The sequence below is a fragment of the Oryctolagus cuniculus genome, chromosome 19, assembly GCF_051225735.1.
Source record: "Oryctolagus cuniculus isolate XC-2025 breed Fujian yellow rabbit chromosome 19, ASM5122573v1, whole genome shotgun sequence".
In the NCBI taxonomy this organism is placed as follows: domain Eukaryota; kingdom Metazoa; phylum Chordata; class Mammalia; order Lagomorpha; family Leporidae; genus Oryctolagus; species Oryctolagus cuniculus.
In genome coordinates, this window is record NC_142885.1 from 41,507,250 (window position 1) to 41,530,316 (window position 23,067).

Here is a 23,067-nt window from a genome sequence, read left to right on the forward strand (position 1 = left end):
TGGTGCCTTTCAAATATCTTGATGTAGGCAGCAATTGCTATACACTTCCTTCTTTACAATGTTTTTGTTCTTTACTATAAGTTTGATAGGATGTATTTTTTATTTCATTGGTTTCCAGAAACTTTTTGAGTTCTTTTTTGTTTTTTTTCTAATGACCCACTGTTCATTCAGTAATATGTTGTTCAGTCTTCATGTGTTTGCATAAGTTCTATTGATTCTTGAGTTTTTGCTTACCAGCTTCATTCCGTTGTGTTCCAAGAAGATTCATAGTATAATTTTTTTTTAATTTGCTGAGACTTACTTTGTGAAATAGCATGAGATCTATCCTAGAAAAATTCCATGCACTTGAGCCATCTTCCACTGCTTTTTGACCGTAGCATAGAGCTGGATTGGAAGTAAAGTAGCTGGGACTCAAACTGGTGCCCAAATGGGATATCAGTACTGCAGGCATGGTGTTACCTGCTATGCCACTGCACCAGACCCATTGAATGAAATAAATCTATAAAAAAAGAAATTACGAGTTAGAGTACTACATATGTGAAAACTCCTTAGAAAGAACTTAAGTGCTCTTACCATAACCAACTATGTGAGGTGAAGAATACCCTAATTCACTTGATTTAACCATTTCAGAAAGTGCTTCTGGTTTCTTCCCAAAAGTCCACATTGGTCAGGGTTGGACCAGGCCAAAGTCAGGAGCAAGGAGCTTCTTCCATGTCACCCAAGTTGGAGGCTGGGTGCAAGAACTCGGGCCATCTTCTTCAGCTTTCCCAGGAGCATTAGCAGGGAGCTGGATTGGAAATGAAGCAGCCTGGATAGGAACCAAGCCCATATAGGATGCCAGCATTACAGGCTGCAGCTTAACCCATTGTGCCATAGCGCTGCCCTCTGGCAATTGTTTATCGCTTTTATCTATGCTCTTGAGAAACAGTGGTCTTTCTTTCTTTCTTTCTTTCTTTCTTTCTTTCTTTCTTTCTTTCTTTCTTTCTTTCTTTCTTTCTTTCTTTTTCTTTGACAGGCAGAGTGGACAGTGAGAGAGAGAGAGACAGAGAGAAAGGTCTTCCTTTTCCGTTGGTTCACCCCCCAATGGCCGTTGTGGCCGGTGCGCTGCAGCCGGCACACCATGCTGATCTGAAGCCAGGAGCCAGGTGCTTCTCCTGGTTTCCCGTGCGGGTGCAGGGCCCAAGGACTTGGGCCATCCTCCACTGCACTCCTGGACCACAGCAGAGAGCTGGACTGGAAGAGAAGCAACTGGGGCAGAGTCCTGGGCCACAGCAGAGAGCTGGACTGGAAGAGAAGCAACTGGGGCAGAGTCCGGCGCCCTGACCGGGACTAGAACCTGGTATGCCGGTGCCACAGGTGAAGGATTAACCTATTGAGCTGCGGCACTGGATGAAACAGTGGTTTTTCTACTTAATACTTGAATTCTTTATTTAGTGGAGGCTTAAGCTTGTGATTATAAAGTTATTTGAAGGTATGTCACTGTAACATTAAAAGATAAATAAGAAAATAAAGAGGGAAGGTGGGAGTGATAGACAGAAGGTAGGGTGGGAAGTATCATTATTCTCATAAAACTATGTATGAAATACATGAAATTTGTTCACCAGATATAAATTTTTTAAAAGTAAAATAAAAATCTGTTGTGTTTTTAAAATAGTTATTTTCATAAAACAGTATATATGAAATTCATGAACTCTTTATAAGTTGTTTTATTATTATTACTGGGCATTTTGTTCTGAAGTTGATAATTCTTTGAACATGTTGGGAAATGTAAATTGGATAAATAGGCCACTTGTGTAGGCTTTTAGGTTTATCTGACTATAGAAGTCAGGCTGTGTTTACTGTTTACAGTAGTAATAAGCAACAGAGGATAAGTTTCCTCTAGTGTCCTTGCTTTTGTCTCCTCATTATTTAATGCACATCTTTGATATTCTTGAGCCCATGAGGCTTTAGACACAGGCCTCAGCTGAATGCCACATTTAACATGGAGCAGCTCTGTGGACGTGGTAAGATCTGGGGAGGATGAAGTGATCATTAGTCCTATGTTTAGATCTCAATTACTTATTGAGCCTGTGTCCTGGGGTTGTAACCTTCTCCTTTGCTTTACAGTGTTCTTTTTGCTTTTTTATTGGAATGAGGAAGAGGGGAGAGAGGTCAAGTTGCTATTTCTCACCACACAGGTTCATGTGATGGGAGAATACAAGTAAAAGACCTGGATGCACTTTGGAGTCAGAGGAGAGAATTGTCAGAGAAATCAATTGTACTACCTGAGGTGCTGGTGAGTGTTACCCACCTGAAAGATGTAGGCTTCCTGCATATCATTCATGTTTATGGTAGGTGGTAACATTTTCATATTAAGGAATAAAATTAAGGATGAAAGGCCCATCATAGAAAAATTGTGAGTTCATCCAGATCTGCTAGATGGTAAGAGGCAAGTCAGGGAATGCAACCAGTCATGCTTGATCTCAAAAGTGTGTTTCCAGAGCCTCTTCCCTGCTTCTTATGAAAGATAGTTCCTAGCCGGCGCCGTGGCTCAATAGGCTAATCCTCCACCTTGCGGCGCCGGCACACCAGGTTCTAGTCCCGGTCGGGGCGCCGGATTCTGTCCCGGTTGCCCCTCTTCCAGGCCAGCTCTCTGCTATGTCCAGGGAGTGCAGTGGAGGATGGCCCAGGTGCTTGGGCCCTGCACCCCATGGGAGACCAGGAAAAAGCACCTGGATCCTGGCTCCTGCCATCGGATCAGCGCGGTGCGCCGGCTGCAGCGGCGGCCATTGGAGGGTGAACCAACGGCAAGGGAAGACCTTTCTCTCACTGTCCACTCTGCCTATCAAAAAAAAAAAAAAAAAAGATAGTTCCTCTTAAGAAAGGAGTCATCACAGGTATTTGGAGTAGTCAAGCAACTGGCAATTTTAGTATTTCTTTTATGGAATCCAAAAGAGTGGCTGGGAGTGGGACAAAATTAATGGAATGAGGATTTTTTTGGAAGAGATGTAATTATATGTCTTGGTAATGGAAGAAAGAACAGTAAGACTAGATGCTTGATGTTTGTGTGTGTTTCATCTCTGATGAAGATAAAATATTTGAAATGATAGAATTTTCCATGTAAAATAGTTTCTACTGATGGCAGGTAAGTTAGGCAAAGATCATTTTTCACAATATGAGAAAAAATCAATATGAACTTCATTGAAATAGGATTTTATTTTCTTATTTTATTAGATTTAAAAAATTATGCAGTTAACCTTTTTATAAACATATTTTATGTGCATACTGCCAGATAATGTACAGTTGCCTCTAATATACTAGAGTAATTTGATTTTGTTGAGTGTTCCTCAATATCAAAGATTGCTTTTATCTCCTTCTAGTTAACTTATAGAAAAATTTTGAAAATATCAATAACGTCATGATGTATTATACAGAAATGATACTTTGGAAAAAAGTATCATTTTTTCTTCTTCAATTTTTTTGTTATTTGTGTTTCACTCTGAATTATTTATACCTTTTATAATTTGGTTATTTTACTATCATTTCTTGCAATTAAGTTTCTTTTATATGATCTATCAATAGTCTACCTGCAAACCAAGCTTCTCAAATATAAAATAAGTTTCTCCTTATTTTATTTGAGTCACATATTTTTTTAAGATTTATTTACTTATTTGAAAGAGTTACACACAGAAGGAGAGAGAGAGAAAGAGAGAGAGAGAGAGAGAGAGAGAGAGGTCTTTCATCCACTGGTTTACTCTCCAATTGGCCACAATGGCTGGTGCTGTGCTGATCTGAAGCCAGGAGCTAGGAGCTTCCTCTGGGTTCCAATGTGGGTGCAGGGGCCCAAGCATTTGGCTCATCTTTCATTGCTTTCCCAGGCCACAGCAGAGAGCTGGATTGGAAGTAGAGCAGCCGGGACTCAAACCAGCACCTATATGGGATGCTGGCAGCACAGGTGGTGTCTTTACCCGCTACACCACAGCGCTGGCCACCTCACACAATTTAAGATAGGTTTTGCTCAATATTTGAATTAATATTTTAATTATGTTCCTTTATTCCATACACATAAATATTAGTGAATCAATGAAACAACATCAAATTCAGATATAAAAGGAATCTCTTTTATGAGTAACTGAAATTTAACTTAAAATTTCTTTATTAACATGCAATATGAGCCTGTGCTATGGCATGGTGGGTGGGGCCACCACCTCTGGTGCAGGCATTCCTTGTGGGTGCTGGTTCATGTCCTGGCTGCTCCCCTTCTGGTCCACCTCCATCATTAACTTCATTGTATGAAGCTGGGAAGGAAACGGCGGGAGCTGCTAAAAAAGGATAGGCAGCTGTCAGAAAGAAGAAAATCTGAAGCTGACTGAAGGAGAAATGCCAAAACCAAGTGGATTCATAGACCGAACACCCAGTGTTCCAGGTATCAGTGTTGGATTGTTTTAACTCTGTAAAATGCTTAGGGCTGATAAACACAGAAATGTAAACAAATGATCTGAAGACACACAGGGAGAAAGAACTCACACCAAGAACAAACACAGCAAATGAAATTTTACTAACTGCCAAAGGATGTTGGTTTTTAAACACATGCTGATCCATAATACCAGCTGAATGTTGCTGGGGGTGGTAAAAGTTGCCATTGTCCTTAGGAAGGCAGTTTTCTGTAAGACAGGTGATATCCATAAAAAATGAAGTTGATTTTCTTTAAATCCAGGTGTTGCCACTCTGAGAACTATGGAAGATATCAGGAAAAGGAGAGCAGGGCTTTATGAGAAAAGATAATCAAGGGAGGATTGACTAGGGAGATATTGAAGATAGGCAAGGGGATTGCATCAACTCAGAATCCTACAGGATAAGGAAATGGTACAGCAACAGCATAAATTCCACTGGGTCTATATCATCAGGACATTTGATTTGTGTGCATGTCTTGGATATAGGAATTGTCCCAATGCATCACTTTTCTGTTGGTAAATGTGTGATGCAGGCTCGGGAATTGCCCCTAATAAATTATTTCAATTTTTTTGAAATTAATGTTCTAATACAACAACTAGAAGCTTTCCTAAATTGTATTGTTCTATGTAAAAGCATTACAGTAAAGGCATTTTGCAGTTCCCCTGCAAAGCCCAGGAACCTGTGTCTCTTCAGAGATCTCTGCCTACAATGAAGTTCCCTCTATGAAGAAACACCTTTGTCAGGGATGAAGGAGAAGGGAAGAGAGGGGCTTGTAGGAGGAGCAGTTGTCACCTGCTCTACTCCTTGAGCTGACTGTGGATGAAATTTTTGGTTCCCCTGGGCTTCTCTGCTCTCTGAGATTGACAGCAGGTTTTCTGAGAGGAAGATGAGACCATATATCATGACCAACAATCTAATTTAGTAGAGACAGAACAGGAAACACCTGAGAAAGTTCTCCATAGAGTAGCTGGCACTGTCAGTGTGGAGGGTGCCCTTTTTCTCTCCTTTCTCTACTGTTAATATGAAAATAAGGAGCTTCAGTGAGGAGGGGCTGGGGTGGCCCTGGACATGGGTGCCCACTGGGGATTTATCTTACTTAGTTCACTTTGACTATGAGTTTATTAGGATTGGAATTCCCTTTCCTGAGTTGACAGACACAGGCAGTGAGGGGTAGTGACAGCATTTTTTCTCCTGGCTTCCAGAACCCCCATCAGTGGTCAGGACCCAGTGAAAAGGGACAGTGACTGGCAGTGATGCCTCTGCAGTGAAACTGGTTCAGTGCTAGGGAGCAGGGGCTGGGACCTGCTTCACTGGCACTCCAGCTCTGGGTTTTGGTATTGGTGTTTCGCTTGGTTATATCAGTATTACTTTGTCATATGCCCTAAAGTTCCACATGGCTGTCACAGGACATCCTCTTTCTTGGAATTAACCTCCATGCCCTGCTTCATGGTCAGCCCTGCTGCAGCATTCATGGGTGCGGCCCTGCCACTCCCTTCATGAGCTATCAGTCACCACCACCTCCAGCCTGGGGGCCTGCAACTCCAGCATTGGGTAAGGTGATCTGCACAGACTTGAGTTGATTTGCACAGCTTTTCATTCAAAGTGAGTCAATCCAAAAATATCCCAGATGATACTGCAGAAGGTTGCAATTCAGTGGTGAGGCTGGCTTAGGGCCTTGGCACCCAGCACAAGGTTCCAACCACATTCAATGGGGACATTGTTTACTTTGTGCACAGGCAGTTTGGATGAGAGAAGGTAGTTTCTAAAAGTCAAAATGTCAGATTCACAGATTCCTATGGAAAAGTTTGGGGCACATGCTTGCCTCTGTGTGGCGTGAGACCTGTGCTTGTCTGTGCAAAAGAAGGAGTGAATCTATAATGGGAGTCAGTCAGAGAGCAGAGAAGAGGAAGTGGAAATCAGCAAAGGCCACACAGGAGTCTTGTGAGTTCCTCTAGGGGAGATATTGCCTGTCAGGGCAGGCAGCATGAGCAGGGCGTGTGCTGACTACATGAGGTCACACAGAGACTTGGCAGAAGTGTACCGATGACCCAGTGTGGGCCAGGACAGCATCCTACTCAGAGTTCATTTCCTGTCTCGAAGCCATTCAAGCACAATCTGCAGGGAAGATGAGAGATCGCGGTGTGGCTGTCAAGTTTGGGAGTCAGTGTGGAAAGATTTCCTGTAGGGTTGAGAAACTGGCCTTGGTCCTCTCAGGAGTCTTCATCTGTCTGAATGCTTCATGTGCCAAGGACCCTGACAGTGATGCTGATTCACCTAAATGGGCAGTTACCTGTCACTCAGGATGAGCTGACTCCATAGGATACTGAGGCTGACAGCTGTCACACTGTGACAGAGTTTAAGTAAACTTGTTTCTGACGTGTTTAAAGTTGTGGTAGAAGCCTTCCCAAGGTCAGAAGCAGAAAAAGGGAGGCATCTGTCCTGGAATTGAAATGTAGTTGTTATCTGCTTGCCTATAAATGCTTCAAATGCAGTCCCTATCTGCTTGTATGTAACTATTTCAGGTTCTACTCATTAGTACAGAGCAATGATGTTCACCCTTGCCAGACAGCTTACTGCTCAGTATGTGTGTAAAACAAAAATTTCAGAAACCACATTAACATGCATATGCAGTACTGTATGAATCCTGTGTAGGCCATGTAACATTAGAATATCCGATCAAATGTATGTAGGTAACCATATAAGAGAGACAAAGAGGAAAAACCATACATAAATGAAAACCTTCTTTGTTTGGGGCTCAGGATTTTGGATAAGAAATTCCACCTGTGGCCGGTGCCGTGGCTCACTAGGTTAATCCTCTGCCTGTGGCGCCAGCACCCCAGGTTCTAGTCCCGGTTGGGGCACTGGTTCTGTCCTGGTTGCTCCTCTTCCAGTCCAACTCTCTGCTGTGGCCCTGGAGGGCAGTGGAGGATGGCCCAAGTGCTTGGGCCCTGCACCTGCATGGGAGACCAGGAGGAAGCACCTGGCTCCTGGCTTCAGATCAGCACAGTACACAGCTGTAGCGGCCATTTTGGGGGTGAACCAACGGAAAGAAGACCTTTCTCTCTGTCTCTCTCTCTCACTGTCTAACTCTGCCCGTCAAAAAAAGAAAAAGAAAAAGAAATTCCACCTGTGCAGAGACAGGTGGAAGGGCATATTCAGGAAGCTGGGGAGGAGGGCCTTCCCTGCCTGGGGCTTCTTCCGAGTGTCTGACTTAATGTTGAATTTTCATAGATGCTCTCTTCATTGACTGTCATGCCCTCCCACATGGGATAGGGTTGATCTTGCAGAGCTAGAAGCCTATTCCCAAACAGCTGGGTAACAGCATTTTTAGCAAAGATGGTGGAATAGGTTCTTGTCTCTGTTCAAAAAAGAGTTTTGATGGAAGACAGAAAATAGTGGTTAATGGAAAACTTGGCAGGCCATGTGAAACAGGTTCTTAGCTCTGTGAAAAAAAAAAAGAGTTCTGATGTAAGACAGAGAATTGTGGTAAACTAAGTTACATGGTTTACTGGAAAAAATATATTTGCCATGCCAGGTAGACAACTCAAAATGCTGAGTGCTGAGCACATAGTCTGCATCAGACTGGGGCTTATAAGGAAATGGAGTCCTGTCCTTCCCATTGTTTCTCCTTCCCTTACTGCCTTTCCTCTAAGACAGAGTTCACTAATGTAAATTAAGTGAAATTCCTTCTGAAATATTAAAAGTACTATCTTGACTCAACTGTCTCTGACCTTGGGACTTCTAGTTGTCAAATATTAAACATGCTATGAAGTTGACATCATTTTTTTCATAACCTAAAGTCCATCATCAATTTATAGAACCAAACTTCTGTTTTGTTTGTATAAGGTCCTAAAGGGTTAAACCCCACTCCCCTCCTCTCTAGCTGTAGTTTCTTGAAAGGAGAGAGAGAGAGAGAGAGAGAGAGAGAGAGGAAATCTAGACTTTTTTTTTCTTCTTTTCAATTTGTGGCATGTTAATTTCATCCCTTTGCTAGAAATGGAAGAGGAAGGTCCCCGGTCTTGCAGCCTATGGCAGTGATACTAAAAAGTCTCCTAAATGTAAGTTAGCATCTCCAGTGGGCTTCTCACCCATGTGGCACACCACCCTTGGCCCACAGTCACCCTTGGGACCTGTCTTGTGATTGACAACACGCTTGTTTCAGAAACCGTCCCAGCTGACTGTTGACTAGGTGTTGGCCTAAGGTGCTTGTTAGGTGGAAAACTAGGCTTAAATTCAATCTAAAGTTTAAAGAGACATACTTGTAATAATCTCACACATAAAAATGACAGGGTAATGACTATTGTGCTAATCTGGGTCAGCTGTAACTGGATATATAAATCTAAAATGTGCTGCCTTAAAAAAGGGTGGTGTTTTATAGAAACACTGCCTTTCCAAATGAAAAATGGCCATTTAATAGATTTCAGGTTGATAACACTGATTTCCAGTTAGAGTTGTTTAATTAAAAATAAAAATTCCATATAAATGTAATTTTAATTCAGATAGGGTATGATATAATATTAACATGTAGGTCATCTATGTTTAATTGCTAAAGGTAAATAGAATGAAGATAAATGAGATAAATGTGTCTAAATGTAAACTTAAGTACTCTTAACACATGTTTTATGAAAAACTTTGAATTTGTTGACAACTAAGTTTTCATAAACTGCCTATAAATACAAATAATTCAAGACTGCTTGGATGTAACTAAGGTTATAATTCAGAATGTTCTTTTGTTTTAAAATGATATATTTGATATTTTTAAAGGATTATTTCGATGTAAATCAAGCAAATCAGCAGACAGAAAAAAAGTCTCCAAGATAAAAATGTGTTTCTTAGTGAAAAAAGTTGAGAGAGACTTTAATAATAATAATAACAATAATAATAAACAAAAATCATGGCTTGTAAGAATTACTTTGGCTAATTCTTTTTTTTTTTTTTTTTTTTTTTTTTTTTTTTTTTTTTAGATTCCAAGTACAGACTTTATTATTTTTACTCTGTAACAAGAACCCAATTTCACATTGGAAATCAGTATCAATGCCCCCAAGTAGTAAATTAATCTTCTTTTTTTTTTTTTTAACTTTTATTTAATGAATATACGTTTCCAAAGTACGAATAATGGATTACTATGGCTTCCCCCCCATACCGTCCCTCCCACCCACCACCCTCCCCTTTCCCACTCCCTCTCCCCTTCCATTCACATCAAGATTCATTTTCGATTATCTTAATATACAGAAGATCAGCTTAGTATACATTAAGTAAGGATTTCAACAGTTTGCTCCCACACAGAAACATAAAGTGAAAAATAATAGATGATTTTTTTTAATGATGATGAAATCAGATCAGACCTATTGTCATGTTTAATCCCAGTGAGAGTCAAGTTGGGAGTTGATAGTTTCTTTTCTTTTCTTTTCTTTTTTTTTTTTTTTTTTTTTTTTTTTTTTTTATTTTACAGAGGATCAGTTTAGTATGCATTAAGTAAAGATTTCAACAGTTTGCACCCCCATAGAAACACAAAGTGAAATATATTATTTGAGTACTCCTTATAGCATTAAATCTCAATGCACAGCACATTAAGGACAGAGATCCTACACGAGGAGTAAGTGCACAGTGACTCCTGTTGTTGACTTTACCAATTGACACTCCTGTCTATGGCATCAGTAATCTCCCTATGCTCCAGTCATGAGTTTCCAAGGCTATGGAAGCCCCTTGAGTTCTCCGACTCTTATCTTGTTTAGACAAGGTCATAGTCAAAGTGAAGGTTCTCTCCTCCCTTCAGAGAAAGGTACCTCCTTCTTTGAAGACCTGTTCTTTCCACTGAGATCTCACTCACAGAGATCTTTTGCCAGAGTGTCTTGGCTTTCCATGCCTGAACTACTCTCATGGGCTTTTCAGCCAGATCTGAATGCCTTTAGGGTTGATTCTGAGGCCAGAGTGCTATTTAGGGCATCTGCCATTCTATGAGTCTGCTGAGTATCTCACTTCCCATGTTGGATCACTCTCCCCTTTATTTATTCTATCGGTTAGTGTTAGCAGGTACTAGACTTGCTTATGTGCTCCCTTTGACTCTTAGTCCTTTCATTATGATCAATTGCGAACTGAAATTGATCACTTGGACTAGTGAGATGGCATTGGTACATGCCACCTTGATGGGATTAAATTGGAGTCCCCTGGTATGTTTCTAACTCTACCATTTGGGGCAAGTCAGCTTGAGCATGTCCCAAATTATATATCTCTTCCCTCTCTTATTCCTACTCTTATGTTTAACAGGGATCACATTTCAGTTAAATTTCAACACTTAAGAATAACTGTGTATTAATTACAGAATTAAATCAGTCATATTAAGTAGAACAGACAAAAAAACTACTAAGAGGGATAATGTATTAAGTTGTTCATTAACAGTCAGGGCTATGCTGATCAAGTCACCGTTTCCCATAGTGTCCCTTTCACTTCAACAAGTTTCCTTTTTGGTGTTCAGTCAGTTGTCACCGATCAGGGAGAACATATGGTATTTGTCCCTTTGGGACTGGCTTATTTCACTCAGCATGATGTGTTCCAGATTCCTCCATTTTGTTGCAAATGACTGGATTTCGTTGTTTCTTACTGCAGTATAGTATTCTAAAGAGTACATATCCCATAATTTCTTTATCCAGTCTACCGTTGATGGGCATTTAGGTTGGTTCCAGGTCTTAGCTATTGTGAATTGAGCTGCAATAAACATTAGGGTGCAGACCGCTTTTTTGTTTGCCAATTTAAATTCCTTTGGGTAAATTCCAAGGAGTGGGATGGCTGGGTCGAACGGTAGGGTTATATTCAGGTTTCTGAGGAATCTCCAGACTGATTTCCATAGTGGCTTGACCAGTTTGCATTCCCACCAACAGTGGGTTAGTGTCCCTTTTTCCCCACATCCTCGCCAGCATCTGTTGTTGGTAGATTTCTGAATGTGAGCCATTCTAACCGGGGTGAGGTGGAACCTCATTGTGGTTTTGATTTGCATTTCTCTGATTGCTAATGACCTTGAACATTTTTTCATGTGCCTGTTGGCCATTTGGATTTCCTCTTTTGAAAAATGTCTATTGAGGTCCTTGGCCCATCTCTTAATTGGGTTGTTGGTTTTGTTTTTGTGGAGTTTCTTGATCTCTTTGTAGATTCTGGTTATTAACCCTTTATCTGTTGCATAGTTTGCAAATATTTTTTCCCATTCTGACGGTTGTCTCTTCACTCTCCTGACTATTTCTTTTGCAGTACAGAAACTTCTCAATTTGATGCAATCCCAATAGTTAATTTTGGCTTTGACTGCCTGTGCCTCCCGGGTCTTTTCCAGAAACTCTTTGCCTGTGCCAATATCTTGAAGGGTTTCTCCAATGTTCTCTAGTAACTTGATGGTGTCAGGTCGTAGATTTAGGTCTTTAATCCATGTTGAGTGGATTTTTGTGTAAGGTGTAAGGTAGGGGTCTTGCTTCTTGATTCTGCACGTGGAAATCCAATTTTCCCAGCACCATTTATTGAATAGACTGTCCTTGCTCAAGGAATTAGTTTTAGATCCTTGATCAAATATAAGTTGGCTGTAGATGTTTGGGTTGATTTCTGGTATTTCAATTCTGTTCCATTGGTCTATCCATCTGTTTCTGTACCAGTACCATGCTGTTTTGATTACAACTGCCCTGTAGTATGTCCTGAAATCTGGTATTGTGATGCCTCCGGCTTTGTTTTTGTTGTACAAGATTGCTTTAGCTATTCGAGGTCTCTTGTGCCTCCATATAAATTTCAGCACCAATTTTTCCAGATCTGAGAAGAAGGTCTTCGGTATCTTGATTGGTATTGCATTGAATCTATAAATTGCTTTTGGGAGAATGGACATTTTGATGATATTGATTCTTCCAATCCATGAGCATGGAAGATTTTTCCATTTCTTGGTATCCTCTTCTATTTCTTTCTTTAAGGTTTTGTAATTTTCATCGTAGAGATCTTTAACGTCCTTGGTTAAGTTTATTCCAAGGTATTTGATTGTTTTTGTAGCTATTGTGAATGGGATTGATCTTAGAAGTTCTTCCTCAGCCATGGCATTGTCTGTGTATACAAAGGCTGTTGATTTTTGTGCATTGATTTTATACCCTGCTACTTTGCCAAACTCTTCTATGAGTTCCAATAGTCTCTTGGTAGAGTTCTTTGGGTCCCCTAAATAAAGAATCATGTCATCTGCAAAGAGGGATAGTTTGAGTTCTTCCTTCCCAATTTGTATCCCTTTAATTTCTTTTTCTTGCCTAATAGCTCTGGCTAGAACCTCCAGAACTATATTGAATAGCAGTGGTGAGAGTGGACATCCCTGTCTGGTCCCAGATCTCAGTGGAAATGCTTCCAACTTTTCCCCATTCAATAGGATGTTGGCTGTGGGTTTTTCATAGATTGCTTTGATTGTATTGAGGAATGTTCCTTCCAAACCCAGTTTGCTTAGAGTTTTCATCATGAACGGGTGTTGTATTTTATCAAATGCTTTCTCGGCATCTATTGAGAGAATCATATGGTTTTTCTTCTGCAGTCTGTTAATGTGGTGTATCACATTGATTGTCTTGCGCACATTAAACCATCCCTGCATACCAGGGATAAATCCCACTTGGTCTGGGTGGATGATCTTTCTGATGTGTTGTTGCATTCTATTGGCGAGAATTTTATTGAGGATTTTTGCATCTATGTTCATCAGGGATATTGGTCTGTAATTCTCTTTCAGTGCTGCATCTTTTCCCGGCTTAGGAATTAAGGTGATGCTGGCTTCATAGAAAGAATTTGGGAGGATTCCCTCTTCTTCAATTGTTCTGAATAGTTTGAGAAGAATTGGAGTTAGTTCTTCTTTAAATGTCTGGTAGAATTCAGCAGTGAATCCATCTGGTCCTGGGCTTTTCTTTGTTGGGAGGGCCTTTATTACTGTTTCAATTTCTGTCTCAGTTATGGGTCTGTTTAGGTTTTCGATGTCTTCCTGGTTCAATTTAGGTAGGTTGCATGTGTCCAGGAATCTATCCATTTCTGATAGGTTTCCCTGTTTGCTGGCATACAAGTCCTTGTAGTAATTTCTGATGATTCTTTTTATTTCTGTGGTGTCTGTTGTTACATTTCCTTTTTCATCTCTGATTTTATTGATTTGGGTCTTTTCTCTTCTTTTTTTAGTTAGTTGGGCCAATAGGGTGTCAATTTTGTTTATTTTTTCAAAAAACCAGCTCCTCGTTTGGCTGATTTTTTGTAATGTTTTTCTTGATTCAATCCTGTTGATTTCTTCTCTGATTTTAATTATTTCTCTTCTCCTACTAGATTTGGGTCTGGTTTGCTGTAGGTTTTCTAGATCCTTGAGGTGAATAGAAAGCTCATCTATTTGGTGCCTTTCCAATTTCTTGATGTAGGCACCTATTGATATAAACTTTCCTCTTAACACTGCTTTTGCTGCGTCCCATAAGTTTTGGTATGTTGTGCTGTTATCCTCATTTACTTCCAGAAAGTTTTTGATTTCTCTTTTGATTTCTTCTATGACCCATTCTTCATTCAGGAGCATGTTGTTCAATCTCCATGTGTTTGCGTATGCTCTAGGGATTCCTGAGTTGTTCATTTCCAACTTCATTCCTTTATGGTCTGAGAAGCTGCATGGTATGATTCTAATTCTTTTGAATTTGCTGAGACTTGCTTTATGGCCTAGTATGTGGTCAATCCTAGAGAAGGTTCCATGTACTGCTGAGAAGAATGTATAATCTTTAGCTGTAGGATTGAAAGTTCTGTATATATCTGTTAGATCCATTTGGGCTATAGTGTCGTTTAAATCTACTGTATCCTTGTTGATCTTCTGTCCTATTGATCTGTCTATTTCTGAGAGTGGAGTATTGAAGTCCCCCAGTACTATTGTATTGGGGTCTAAGTCTCCCTTTAAGTCCGTTAACAACTCTTTTAGATAAACCGGTGCCCTGTAGTTAGGTGCATATACATTGATAATTGTTATATCTTCCTGTTGAATTGATCCCTTAATCATTATGTAGTGTCCCTCTTTGTCTCTCTTAATGGTTTTTGTGGTAAAGTTTATGGTGTCTGATATTAAGATGGCTACGCCTGCTCTTTTTTCATTTCTGTTGGCATGGTATATCTTTTTCCAGCCTTTCACTTTCAGTCTGTATGGATCTTTGTTGGAAAGATGTGTTTCTTGTAAGCAGCAAATAGATGGGTTTTGTTTTTTAACCCAATCAGCCAAACGGTGTCTTTTAACTGGACAGTTCAGGCCATTCACGTTCAATGTGATTAATGATAAGTGGTAACTTTGCCCTGCCATTTGCCAAAGATAAGTTCTAATATATGCTTTGAATTCCCTGTGATCTTTTGCTGTGAGCTTTCCTTCCTTGGTTTCCTTCCTTTACCTTCTTTCATATTGATGACCGTGTTTCTTTGTTTCTGTGTGTAACACATCTTTAAGCATCTTTTGCAGGGCTGGACGAGTGGCAACAAATTCTTTCAATTTCTGTTTGTTATGAAAAGTCTTTATTTCACCTTCATTCACAAATGATAGCTTTGCAGGATATAATATTCTGGGCTGGCAGTTGTTCTCTCTTAGTACCTGGGCTATATCTTGCCATTCCCTCCTAGCTTGTAGAGTTTCTGATGAGAAGTCAGCTGTGAGTCTGATTGGAGATCCTCTGAGAGTAATCTGACGTTTCTCTCTTGCACATTTTAGGATCTTTTCTTTATGTTTCACTGTGGAGAGTTTAATTACAACGTGCCGTGGTGAGGGTCTCTTTTGGTCGTGTTTATTAGGGGTTCTGTGAGCTTCCTGTACTAGGATTTCTCTGTCCTTCTCCAAACCTGGGAAATTTTCTGCTAATATCTCACTAAAAAGGCCTTCTAATCCTTTCTCCCTCTCCATGCCTTCAGGAACTCCTAGAACCCGAATGTTGGGTTTTTTAATAGTATCCTGAAGATTCCCGACAATATGTTTTAGATTCCTAATTTCCTCTTCTTTTCTTTGGTCTGACTGTATCCTTTCCTGTTCTCTGTCTTCTAAGTCCGATATTCTCTCTTCTGCTTCTCCCATTCTGTTTGTAAGGCTCTCTATTGTGTTTTTCATTTGATCTATTGAATTCTTCACTTCAGTCACTATCCCAGTTTCCTGTTGTACTAGTTGTTTCGTTTCATTTTGATTCCTCCTTAATATTTCATTTTCACGAGAGAGATTTTCTATCTTGTCCATTAAGGATTTCTGTAGTTCAAGAATTTGTTTTTGAGAACTTCTTAATGTTCTTATCAATTTTTGAGATCTGCTTCTTGCATTTCTTCTATGTCATCATCCTCATAATCTTGAATTGGGGTGTCTTTTTCATTTGAGGGCTTCATGGTGACTTCCTTGTTTTTATTACCTTGGTTTTTGCGTTTGTTATTTGGCATATTGGAGATATTTGGTTTCTTCACTGTGGTGCTTTTTCTTGTTATACTATGACTCTAGATTAAGTGGACTATCTGTTTTTGATGGAGCCTTAGGGCTTGAGATGGGTGTGGCCTGAGAGCTCTGTTTGGTGTGCCAAAGGTGACACTCCCAGGTTAGGCGTGGTAAACCTTTCTCTCTCTCTCTCTCTTTTTTTTTTTTTTTGATTCAACAGGGAAGTTATTCTGCACAGCTGAACAAAGTTGGAGGTAGTTAGCAGGCAAATGATATACCCACAGGAGCCAGAGATCAGAAGCTCTTTCCCAAGGACCACACAGGGAATCTGTTCGGCCCTTAGAGTGGGCTCAAATTCTCCTTCAGTTTCCCACTGGGTTGCCAAAGTTACGGAATTGTAGCGTCTCTGGAGAGTGCTCACGTGAATTCCGTGAGTTCTCTCCCCCACCGTCTCTTTTTTCACAGTCTCAGTTCAGTAGCACCATAAATTTACTAAGTCCTAATCTCCTGTTAATTCGCCCCACCCAGAGTCAGGTTTTACTGCTAGGCTCAGGGCCGGTGCAGACCTGAGGTCGCTCTGCTTATGACGTATGTCCAAGATGGCACCTGCTCTTTGTCTTGCTCGCCCTTGAGAGGTGAGCGGAGAGAGAGAAACCCGTGTCCATACCAGTCACCTTTTTTTTTTTCCCTCTCTCTCTCTTCCAGTTAGCTTGGTGAAGTCCCCCCCGCCCCGGGGGTCGTTCCCTCTAGTCTCCTCTCTCCGCTTGCCTGCCGGTGTCTCGGGTTATTGAGGTTCGGCTCACCTCGCGTTCCAGCGCTGGTGTGTTGAGTCTGCCGCTGATGTCCCGAACTGTGGGCTCCCACGCTCTCCACGCAGGTCTGCTCCCCTTCCAGCGCCGATGTGTGGACTCGGAGCCCTGGACTTCCCAAGTCTCCCCACTGTTGCACTCCCCTTCGAGCACTTGCGCGCAGCCCCTGCAGCTTGCGCAGCTCAGTCCCCCGGCTCGGCTTCCGCGGCTCCGTCCCGGGGCTCGGTCCTGCGGTTCGGCTTTCGCGCGTGGTGGGCGACCTTGTTCTCCCAGTAGGTCCTCCGATTCACGCCCACTGGATCCAGAAGAGTTTTGTCTGCAATATTTTCCTGGTTCTTTTTTCTGAGGCTACCGTAACTCCCCTTTTATTAAACTAAATTTTCCCGGACTATCGGTGCGCGCCCTCACTATTCCGCCATCTTGGCTCCGCCCTTGGCTAATTCTTACAATTAGTGGATACTTTAGACTAAAATGAGAAAAAAGGTTTAAGTTGCAAGAGGTGTATAAAAGTCATAAAAGTCTATAAAACAGAGAATTTTGGGATTTAAAAGTCTATCAATCTATTTTTCTTGATATAAAGTTAAAATCCTCTGTTAAAGCAATAAGATTTTAAAAATACATAGACTTATGTAGATATTTGAAAATAGTATTTTTGTATCCTATTGAGGTAATCTTCGTATTCTGTCCCATTGCTGGAATTATCAGACACTGTGTATGATATAAGAAATATATATGCATATACCCACACCTATATATGCCGTGGCTCACTAGGCTAATCCTCCGCCTTGCGGCGCCGGCACACCAGGTTCTAGTCCTGGTCGGGGCGCCGGATTCTGTCCCAGTTGCCCCTGTTCCAGGCCAGCTCTCTGCTGTGGCCTGGGAGTGCAGTGGAGGATGGCCCAGGTCCTTGGGCCCTGCACCCCATGGGAGACCAGGAGAAGTACCTGGCTCCTGCCATCGGATCAGCGTGGTGTGCCGGCCGCAGCGCGCTGGCCATGGCAGCCATCGGAGGGTGAACCAGCGGCAAAGGAAGACCTTTCTCTCTGTCTCTCTCTCTCACTGTCCACTCTGCCTGTCAAAAAAAAAGTATAAGAGGTGATTAAAATGTGTAAGCAAATAAAAAGGACTTTTAAAAATAACTAAACAAATTTGGGGTTAAAAAACAAGTAAAATTTATAAAAATGATAAATAAATTTTTTTTCAAAAACTCAAACAAAAGCTGAGTGTTAAAAAGTGTTATTGCTTGCCTAAATATATACTTATATTAAAGTATCTGAGTAATCAGCTTAAAACAATGATTAAATCTGATCTATATTATGTCATGATGTTAAAGAATCCTGTTTAAATCTGATATTTTAAGCTTTGAAATCCTTAACATTCAAAAACTCAAAAGTTTTTCTTTGGAATTTGATAGGTCAGTTGGCCCCTTGGAACTGTCAAAGGATATATTTCTTATCTTGTATGAACACCAACTAATCAAGCTTTTTAGAATATATTGAAAGTAATGTCAAGGTGTAAAATGGTACTAAACTTTTTTTTAAAGATTTATTTATTCATTTGTAAATCAGAGTTATACAGAGAGAGAATGAGAAGCAGAGAGAGAGAGAGAGAGAAGTCTTCCATCCGCTGTTTCACTCCCCAATTGACTGCAATGGCTGGAGCTATACCATTCTGAAGCCAGGAACCAGGAGTTTCCTTTGGGTCTTCCCTGAGGATGCAGGGGCCCAATAACTTGGGCCATATTCTTCTGCTTTCCAAGGCCATGGCAGAGAGCTGGACTGGTAATGGAGCAGCTGGAACTCAGACTGGTACCCATATGGGATACCCAGCACTGTAGGCAGCAGTTTTACCAGCTGTACCACAGTGCCAGCCACAAGGGTACTAAATTTTAAGTCATGCTAATAAAAATGTGCTGAAACAAATATCCACAGTTAGAAATGTCTAATGCTTTTATGTTGTTATCAGTCATAAAGATTATCTTAATAAAAAAGCTAAAAGGCTTAAAAGAGATAAATGTTTTACAAAATTCTGCAAGTTCCTTCTAAAATACTATATGTAGTAAATAGGTACCTTGTTGCAATTATATTCTCTTCATAAGAGGTTTCAAGCCTCCAAAACAAAACCAGACTGCTCATAAAAATTTAAATATTGTTGCTTCTGTATTTAAATATTTCCTCTTATAGGACCCAAATAACTTCTTTCCATGGCTTCTGTTATATTCAGTACTTTGGGACAGCTCTATAAACAGATAAAAACTAAAGTTTAACAATAAAATACAGGTGCCAATTAAAAGGTTATGGGTAGTTTAGGTACTTTTGGTACTATAGGTAGTTAGGTACTTTTGAAGCAAAAGATAATTCTAATCAATAAATGATAATTTTAAAAACAGTTAACTGGGGTTGGCACTGTGGTGCATTAGGCTAATCTTCTGCCTTTGTAGCCAGCATTCCATATGGGCACTGGTTTGAGTTCCGGCTGCTCTGCTTCCAATCCAGCTCTCTGCTACGGCCTGGGAAAGCAACAGAAGATAGCCCAAGTGCTTGGGCCCCTAACCTGTGTAGCAGTGCTAGAAAAATCTCCTGACTCCTGGCTTCAGAGAGGCATAGCTCCAGCTGTTGTGGCCAATTGGAGAGTAAACCAGTGGATGGAAGAATCTCTCTCTCTCTCTCTCTCTCTCTCTCTCCCTCCTTCTCTCTCGCTGTAACTTGGACTTTCAAATAAATAAATAAAGAAATTTTTGAAAATTTTAAAAAGTTAAAAAACTATTAATAAAACTGCTCTATTTCAGTATTATAATGTATATCATACATACATGTGTGCAGGTTGCATGTCTATGTAAAAAACTTATTAAAAACAGTTTGATTGGCTTGTGGAGCCAATATAAAGATAGGTGGTGAGCCAACTAATAGTTGTTTTACACTATGTTCTGTCATTAAAGAGACCCAAGGGGGCCAGTCCACCCCAAATATTACTAGGTTTCCATTTGGAAAGCCAAGAGATTGGGTAAACAGCCATCATGACAAAAGCCAGCCTCTAAAAAATTCTGTTAAGAGCTGCGTAAGTGGAACTGCCCTGGGGTGGAAGGGCTCTCATATTAGAACCACAAACCCTGTTGGCTCCAAGCGGGAAAAGTCCTTTACTCTGCCCAGCTTCCAAGATAACCACTGCTGCTGAGGGGAAGGCCTAGACTTAGTACAGACAGGACTGTGATCTTCCGCTTGGATATGCCACCTGTCCTGTACTAACCTCCTGTTCAAGCCAGCTCTTCTTCCAGGCAGGCTAGACAATGAGAGTCAACAAGGTGTCTTCTATAAAGACGTTCACACTTTCCTTAGATGTTTCTTCCAGTATCCCATGTGAAGAGTAGATAGGTCTAAGCTTCACCTATACCTGGCCAGGCCTACATGCCTCTCTCAGTGAGAAAACTTCTTGTGGTTTAAATAACACATTTCCTAGATATTCTAATAATGATCCCATCTTTTTGTTTTAGATCCTGTTGCATTTAATTTGTTTGTTAGATCTGTTTCTTCCAGACTCACAGAGCCACAAAAGGGAGGAAAAAGGCCTGTATTGTTAAAGGGCCATCAAACACTAAAACAAGGCCTTACAAATAAGAGACTGTTGCTTTGTCCACACCTACTACAGTCAAGGTGGTTAAGATCACTCCCTGAATCCACCACAGCAGAGAGAAGCTGGTGGCCTGAAACTGGAGTGCAGCTCAGCATCTGAACAAGTGAGCCAGCCCTGAATAGATCACCAGAGATGGTGACTACAGAGGATCTCCAGAGGACTTGCTTCAGTCACTCTGAATGCTGACAGATTTACACATGGCCAAAGCTTGAGGAATCAGCTACATGATACAATAATTGTGCTGATTCTTCCTATATTTTTTGCCTCTATATATTTAAAATTTTGTCTAAGCAACTATTGTATACAAATAGATAATGAGAACAATATCATTAAAAAATCCCTGGTCAAATAAAAAAGGTCATTCATGTTCTGATCCAGACCTACAAAATTTAAAACCCTAGAGACTTGTTTGGAAGATGGTTTTGAACTTTCAGGTGATGTAAATCTCTCATAGGTGCTGTGATTATAGTGTTGAGGGCTTGTCTGACTTTTCCTTGTCGTACGCCCTTGTTTAAGAAAACTGTCTCTAGCTTCATAAAGAACCTGGTCAAAAACAAACAAAACAAAAACAGCTAGACATGTCATAATTCTATAAAAACGTAAGTCCTTGGACCAGGGTGATGCTGTCTGACCCAAAAGGATTCTGAGCATCAAAGGGAGGAATGTGGCAGAAGCATTTGTCTGTTAATTAAGCTTGTTTCTAACTGACAGGATTAAAGTCGGTAGAAGTCTTCTCAAGATCAGAAGCAGAAAAAGCGAGGCATCTGTCCTGGGATTGAAATGTAGTTATCATCTCCTTAGCTATGAATGCTTCAACTTCAGTCCTTCTCTACTTATATGTAACCATCTCAGGTTCTGCTCAATAGTACAAAGCAATGATGCTAACACTTGCCAGACAGCTTACAATTCAATGTGTGTATAAAACAAAAATTTCAGTAACTATGTTGGCATGCATGCACAGTATTGTATCAATCCTGTGTGGGCCATGTAACATTCAAATATCCAATGAAATGTATGTAGGTAACCATATAAGGTATACAAAGAAGCTAAAACCATATATAAGGGAACAACCTTTCTTTGGTCAGGGCTTAGCATTTTGGATGAGAAATTCCATCTGGGCCTTATGCTGGTATAATGAAAGATTTCTTCCTGTAAAGAGGCCTTGGTGTCTAATCTCAGTACACTGATCCTGCTACAACACCACTGTCTGCATCCCAGTCTCTTAAGGATACCCACTGACAGCTCTATGTCAGATAATAAAGGGACGATTTCCCTGTGCCCCTGCTGTCACAGCCCCTGTTACTCATGTTTTGAACTCCTCAGTTCCTCAGCTTTGTCACCTTTGAAGCAAGGATCCTATTCATTTCTGAGGACAGTGTGAGAAAGAGGAAACTGAGCTCATGGGGGAAAGATCCTGCAGGTGTTTACACATCCTTGGCACTCAACCTTCTCACTACTCACATGAAAAGTTTTCTTGCATAAAGTCATGATAATCTTTCCACTGATGGACATTCAATAAATGTTGGTATAATATCTCACACTGAGAGACTGGAAATCTCTACTTTAAAAGATAAGGCAAAGTTCCTCTCTTTATCAACAATTTATATCCTAACACATAAAGTAAAATTAACTGCGAGAATGTGCGCAGCAATTAACTCAGAGATACATCTGTGATGTGCTGTTATTTTTTGTGAAATAAACACAAAATAAATAGCCACAAAACATGTATTCATCAGGAGCACCAATGTTTTACAGAAGACAAAAAGGGGATGGAACAAAATAAGAGCTCGTGAAAGCAACCACAGACATTCTGGTTTCCAGGAGAACAATTTAAAAGTGGAAGAGAAATCTGAGCCATCCTAAATATGCTGTGGCTGTTCTACACTTTGAGTCCAGCTCAAATGTTCACTTTTTTTTTTTTTTGCATGATTTCCCCACTCCATGTTGTCTCTCTATTTTACCTTCCTTAGAATTTCTGCTAATAAGTTTTGAGGTCCTCTCCATATGTCAGTGCTTTCTTTGTGCAAGACCACATGATCCTCCTAGGTGTGTACAATGTTTTTCTCATTCACAGGCAGAACCTGGTGCTGCAGATAGAAGCATGAGTGCCCTCTCTGGTGGTCCTGACCATGACAGACATGAAGGAGCTTTATGGGCATGGGAAATGTCAGGGAATTACGAAGGAAAAGCTGCACTCTAAGCTGCCCTGCAAGGGGAAATGGCCTAACCACAGACTGTTGTCACAACTATGTAACCCTTCTACTAGGACTACAGGGCCTAGGAGTGTGGCATTGCTATGACTACAAGACCCTGGGAGGGCGGCGCAGGGGTGGGGTTGCCCTTCAAAAACTGTATATAAGTGGACCCTCAGACGCTGTAAAGTATAGGTTGCTCAGCCTCTCTCCCCGGTCCATAGTGCCTTGTGCCCACAGGGATTCGTGCCTTGTGCCTGCAGGAGTTTGGCTGAGCAGTCTCTCCCTCTAGATGCCATAATAAAGGTGTGTACCTGAGTCTTCTCAGTCTCCTTTGTTGAACCCGTCATTGGCTTCTTGACAAGTTGCTGATGATCAGAAAGCTGATAGTTGGCTCCAGAACAGGGACAGACTGAAGCAGTGGAAGGAGATGTGCCCTTGAGAAGACTACAGAAGGGTGAGTAGCAGTGGTTGAAAAAGACCACAATGGGTGGGACGTCCCAGTCTAAAGAGTATAGGAAGGCACTAGAGTGTACAGGAAAGGTAAAAGTCTTTCCAGGACAAACGCAGAAAGGAAAAAGAGTAAAATGCTATATACCAGGTA

The 23,067-nt window shown here is 40.9% G+C and overlaps 1 long non-coding RNA gene across 1 annotated transcript; it reads left to right on the forward strand.

Moving 5' to 3' along the window:
- The first annotated feature begins 2,175 nt into the window (after positions 1-2,175).
- Positions 2,176-22,781, forward strand: LOC138847108 (uncharacterized). Its single transcript, XR_016225739.1, has 2 exons — positions 2,176-2,275; positions 22,346-22,781. It is a non-coding gene; the product is annotated as an uncharacterized LOC138847108 (long non-coding RNA).
- Positions 22,782-23,067: the final 286 nt, after the last annotated feature.